At 39.5% G+C, this 6,551-nt stretch overlaps 1 protein-coding gene across 1 annotated transcript in view; it reads right to left on the bottom strand.

The window, feature by feature from the left end:
* Window positions 1-6,551, bottom strand: part of LOC116686028 (tryptophan 5-hydroxylase 1) — a 22,610-nt gene that overhangs the window by 12,598 nt on the left and 3,461 nt on the right. The gene's annotated exons all lie outside the window — the stretch shown is intronic.

The raw sequence follows: 6,551 nt of genomic DNA, 5'->3' as shown, positions 1-6,551 counted from the left end.
TATTTGTGTCGCATGGTGTGTAGTTGTGTTGTAGAGTGTGTGTATATGCGTTGTAGTGTGTATTTCTATTGCAGGGTGTGTATTTGTGCTCTAGTGTGTGTATTTGTGTCGCATGGTGTGTAGTTGTGTTGTAGAGTGTGTGTATACGTGTTGTCGTGTTTATTTGCGTTGCAGGGTGTGTATTTGTGTTGTAGAGTGTGTATTTGTGTTGTAGTGTGTGTGAGCTGTAGCAGTCATTTGCCTGGAGCCTAAGGCGTGGTGACGTTGGGTGGAGTGCGAGCATTAGTGGCCATTTTATAGCCGCTAAAACTGTGACGCGGCATTAATGTGTCACCCAGGGGTAGGGGGTTTCAGACTTTAAGTACCGCCCGGACAAAGTGGCCGGCCACTTGTTCCCCTCTCATTTCAGTTCTCCTGCTAGCTAGGCGTCACACGGTGTGTTACTACGCGGTTTTTCTTGTTAAATTCTCATTTCGAGGCGCCAAAATGTCTGGTAGTTTTTACGCCGTTTTTAGCTAGCTTGCTGGTTAGCTGTATCAGACTTAACACGCAACACAAAGGGGAAAACTTTTCAGGATTTCCAGACTGTGTAGAGGAGACACATAAACCGATCATTTATGCTTATTTTTAATGAAAGGAAGTGATCTAAGGAGCAAATCTATTTCTAACTTAAATACCTGGAAGGATATGGAGCTAGAACAGTGACAGTAACCTGTGGTATTGAAAATAAAATTTGGCATTGAAACAACAAATATCGGCATTGAAAACTGTTGAACTGAAGTATAAAACACAAACATCAAAAAGTAATAATCTCATAATCCTATGATATTATTTTGACGTTTGTTTGGATCATGATAGGTTTTTCAATGTCAATGTACATTTTTTCTTGATGTCCGTGTCTTTTCAAGGACAGTTTTTTTTTTTACGCTGTCAAGATTTTTACAATGTCACTGTTTTCAGTTTCAACTTTCTGTCACTGTTTTGGCGTAGGGAGGAGGGGCCTGAGGGGGGGGGGGACAAAGAGGACGTGGCTTGTGGGTAATTTACACAGGCTACTGGCGAGAGACCGCACCTCCATAGGAATCCTGCCATTTTTTCACACAGAAGCAGGCTGGTTTAGTGTTAACTTTTAATATAGTTTGTCAGTGAATGCGTCCAGCCTTTTAGTGAGTGTGTGATTTGCCTAGAAACCTATTATTTTTTTAACCCTGGATCTGGGAACATGGGGGACGTCTGATTGGACCACATCAGCGCTTTGACAGGCGTGTGAACAAGGTGTCAAAAACTCAGATAAATCGGAAGGATGCCGACCCATTTGAAATCTTAAAAACAAGCAATAAAATCTCCAAATCATTCCTGAAATTTTAATTTCAATTCAATTACTACATTTCTTAGGTTTCTGCTCGGGTGTGTAGCCATGCACTGTGAATTACATATACTATACACTATTAGGGCTGGGTAGCATTCAAAAATTAACAATACTAGTAGTTATAAGGGTCCACCTTTAATAATTTAATATGATATGAAAAATATAAATTATAATTCTATAAACATTTTATATGATATGAATAATAATACTATAAATAATATGATATGATATAAATAATACTATATTAATATAATATAAATAATATGATATAATAAAAATAATAATACTGATAGTTTTCAGTTTATGGTGCAAATGTCTTTATAGCATATGTATTTGTGTTGTAGGGTGTGTATTTGTGTTGTGTGTAGTTGTGTTTTAGTGTGTGTATTTGTGTCGTAGGGTGTGTAGTTGTGTTCTAGTGTGTGCAGGGCTGCCAACTCTCACGCATTGGCCGTGAGACACACGCGTTTGACTGGTTTCACACGCGCACACGCCACACCCCCGATTTCTCACGCTGAGTGTCAGCCCGTCGGTCAAATTTCTGAAAGATGAGTTTATCTATGTTTTTACCTGTTGAGCCACTTGTGATCGACTAGTTGTGCTTTCAGAGACTGTGAGGGGTTCAAGAGCGCTCCTGTCTGTGGAATTTTCAAATTGTCGCAAACTGAGAACATTTTTTTTCACGAGCCATCCCAGGTGCATTCCCGGCTTCGGTATGAGCTCTGAGTATCACAGACCCGTCCGTCGCTTCGTGTCCACTCTCTCTGTAAAGTAGAGTGAGCGCGGGCTGTAGCGTCGTAGCAACTCAGTTCATGTTAGTGGACTCGCTCTGCTGGGGGGGCAGTGACGCGTTGCATCCTTGTAGTCCTCCGATGAAGAGCAGCGTACAGCCTCTCTAAACTCTGTCAGAGACCAGAGACCCAAATGGGCCTCTGATTCTGTCAACGTTCTGATGAGATCCACCATATCAGCGGAGCAAGGACATGTACAGCAGACTATATTACAACTCTCCGAATCCGTACACAGAGATGGGAGGAGTTTATATTTGAATGTGCACAAAGTTGTAAATATGAGCAGAAATCTGGTGAAACACATCTGAGCTATACATGTACTATATATATATATATATATATATATATATTATTATACACACGATACTGCAACGTTGGGCCACTATTGTGCATCTCTAACCTCTGCATCTCTAAATGTAACTGTAAATAATTAATTTGATGTTTTTTAAAATGAACAAATAGTCTTTATTTTCACAAAAAAGTAAATACAGTAAGTGGGGCCCAGAGGATGAGGGCCAAACATTACTGAGCCTTGGCACAAAGGTTAAAGGATTAGAATTTATGTAACTCATTGGTTCTCATTCTTTAGAATTTCAGTGGTCTTAGTTGATCCCTCATCATTAATTTAACTTTGGGTCCCTGGTCCCTACACCAGGGACCCCTGGACCTGTTCACCACAGACCCAAATCTTCTCAGCTGTTGCTGACATATGCTACTGTCTCTTCATGTGATTCATTATGTTTGGCACATTGTGTGGTCAGTTCTTATATCAAAGAAGTTAATAATGTAAATGCTGAATGCCGTAAAACCTGTTGAACTACAACAATGCAAAGGCTCCTAACTCTACAGTTTTGCACATATCATGCAAGACTTGATTCTCCATTTTTTTTTGCAAAAAACTCTCCAGAAAGTGCCATTTAATGGTTATTTTTCAAATTTTTTTCCGGGGGGGCATACCCCCAGACCCCCTAGGGAGAGCCCCACCCCCCACATATAACAAATCCAATTTAAACCCTAAAGGATAAAGACACAAAAAATTGCTTTGTACCGGAAAAATATTGGCCCCCCCAATCTCACTCCAAGGTTTTTGGAAAAGTTGGCAGCCCTGTGTGTGTGTATTTGTGTCGCATGGGTGTAGTTGTGTTGTAGAGTGTGTGTATATGCGTTGTAGTGTGTATTTCTATTGCAGGGTGTGTATTTGTGCTCTAGTGTGTGTATTTGTGTCGCATGGTGTGTAGTTGTGTGTAGAGTGGGTGTATACGTGTTGTCGTGTTTATTTGCGTTGCAGGGTGTGTATTTGTGTTTGTAGAGTGTGTATTTGTGTTGTAGTGTGTGTGAGCTGTAGCAGTCATTTGCCTGGAGCCTAAGGCGTGTGACGTGGGTGGAGTGCGAGCATTAGTGGCCTTTTATAGCCGCTAAAACTGTGACGCGGCATTAATGTGTCACCCAGGGGTAGGGGGTTTCAGACTTTAAGTACCGCCCGGACAAAGTGGCCGCCACTTGTTCCCCTCTCATTTCAGTTCTCCTGCTAGCTAGGCGTCACACGTGTGTGTTACTACGCGGTTTTTTCTTGTTAAATTCTCATTTCGAGGCGCCAAAATGTCTGGTAGTTTTTACGCCGTTTTTAGCTAGCTTGCTGGTTAGCTGTATCAGACTTAACACGCAACACAAGGGAAAACTTTTCAGGATTTCCAGACTGTGTAGAGGAGACACATAACCGATCATTTATGCTATTTTTAATGAAAGGAAGTGATCTAAGGACAAACTATTTCTAACTTAAATACCTGGAAGGATATGGAGCTAGAACAGTGCAGTAACCTTGGTATTGAAAATAAAATTTGGCATTGAAAAACAACAATATCGGCATTGAAAACTGTTAAACGAAGTATAAAACACAAACATCAAAAGTATATATCTCATAATCCTATGATATTATTTTGACGTTTGTTTGGATCTGATAGGTTTTTCAATGTCAATGTACATTTTTTCTTGATGTCCGTGTCTTTTCAAGGACAGTTTTTTTTTTTTACGCTGTCAAATTTTTACAATGTCACTGTTTTCAGTTTCAACTTTCTGTCACTGTTTTGGCGTAGGGAGGAGGGGCCTGAGGGGGGGGGACAAAGAGGACGTGGCTTGTGGGTAATTTACACAGGCTACTGGCGAGAGACCGCACCTCCATAGGAATCCTGCCATTTTTTCACACACAGCAGCTGGTTTAGTGTTAACTTTTAATATAGTTTGTCATGAATGTGTCCAGCCTTTTAGTGATGTGTGATTTGCCTAGAAACCTATTATGTGAAAAAATGGCCGATATGAACAGACTTATTGAGATTTGGAGGTTCCAGGTGAACGTGTGGAGACATTGCAATATGCGGTTTTAACAACTCTGGGAGGATTCCTATGGAGGTGTGGTCCTCGCCAGTAGCCTCGTAAGTTACCCATAAGCCACGCCCTCTTATCCCTCCCTCAGGCCCCTCCTCCCTAGGCCAACCAGTGACAGAAAGTTGAAACTGAAAACAGTGACATTGTAAAAATCTCGACAGCGTAAAAAAAAAAAAAAAAACTGTCACTGAAAAGACACGGACATCAAGAAAAAATGTACATTGACATTGAAAAACCCATCATGATGCAAACAAATGTCAAAGTGAAATAATATCATAGGATTATGAGATTATTACTTTTGGATGTTTGTGTTTTATACTTCAGTTCAACAGTTTTCAATGCCGATATTTGTTGTTTCAATGCCAAATTTTATTTTCAATACCACAGGTTACTGTCACTGTTCCATTACGTGAAAAAAGGAAAGGCTCCTGGTATAGACAGCTTTCTGTAGAATTCTTTGTGCAATTTTGGGATTATATTCATGTTTCCGCTGCTTTGTAGGTATAAAGAATGTATGGAGCGGAAAGAGATGACCACCATTATGAAACAAGGTATTATTTATATATAAGGACACATGGTTTGTTGACAACTGGCGTCCGATTTCACCATTAACTATTGATTATAAAATAAAAGCCTTATTATGCCAATAGACTTGAAACAGGCCTTGGTGATATCATCTTATTCTTTTAGATTTCTACAAGGCCTTTGATACTATTGAGCATACTTTTTTTTTAGACTCTTAAATGATTTGGTTTTGGTGATGCTTTTCTTAATGTTATGGAGATGCTTTATAAAGACATTAATAGTTTTGTGATAATTAATCTCAATCCAACTAATAGATTTGAGATCAAATGTGGAATCCGACAGGGATGCCAGATTCCCCCCTTTCTATTTCAGATGGTTACACAACTGCTGGCGTTAAGGGGAATTAATAATACTGTTTTTGACAGATGACACCATTCTGTTTTAAAGCAAAAAATAATTAGCTTCTGCATGCTTTAACTTTGGCTGAACAACTCTCTACATCAAAGATGACCAAAACTAAAGGTCATCTTAACTCTTGGTTGCAGAGAGATTTAAGTATGTTTGGTAGAAGTCTTTTGGTCAACGCAGACGCTCTCTCCCATTTGGTTTTACCCTTCTCTCTATTTATTGTTGAGTTATAAAAAGTTAAAAACACTGTATTTCTGTTTATGTATGATGCGGCCATGTTAGTAAAAGATGCATTTTGTCTCTGTGAAGAGGTCGAGACGGCCTACTGTCTCTCACCTTCCCCCGCTCTTCCTCTGACTCTAAAGAAGTGATCAGGTCGAGTCTGGCATGGAACATATAGAAAGAAGCCTTTTTCCCCTCACACCTGTCTCCTACCCTCAGGTGTCTTAGACCAGGCTAAGTCAATAGGATGTTGATAAACAGTATTTTTGTTGAGTTTCTCATTTACATGATAGAACCCTTTTCCTAATTCTCAGTTGGACCTCCAACCTCTCTTTGTCCTCATCCAATCAAGGAACACGTGATAGTAAGTTTTTTCTAACATTATCAATGACAAAACACTTAAAGAGAATAATAAAATCTTTCTCGACTTCCTCTGATAAATAACTTAAAAAGGAGGTTCTTTCTGACTGTAAAGCACGGGGTGGTTTAGGCTTTTTGGACTTCACAGACACCGTATCACTCATTTAGAATTGGTTGTATCAGGAGATGTCATATATATTCCAATTCCTTTTTTTAATTTTTTTATTCCTAATCATATATTTAACCTTGTTGGTGGTCATTCCTCCCTTTTAAAACGGGACTATGCTCCATCCTAATTACCTATCAAGTTTGCTTATTGGCTCACTGACACTGATGAGATTTACTACTTAGGGATTAAAATTGGATATTGAATGACAAGGTTTTTTTTCAATACTCCATATTAAAGAGACAATATGGTCGTTGCTTAAAAAGTATTTCCAGACCTTCCTCCACAACGCCGCGGAGGAGGTTCTGGCTAGTCCACACAGCATTCT

This window comes from Etheostoma spectabile, unplaced genomic scaffold (assembly GCF_008692095.1).
Source record: "Etheostoma spectabile isolate EspeVRDwgs_2016 unplaced genomic scaffold, UIUC_Espe_1.0 scaffold285, whole genome shotgun sequence".
NCBI lineage: Eukaryota > Metazoa > Chordata > Actinopteri > Perciformes > Percidae > Etheostoma > Etheostoma spectabile.
The sequence above is the reverse complement of the archived record's forward strand: the minus strand, read 5'-3'. Positions and strand labels throughout refer to the sequence as shown.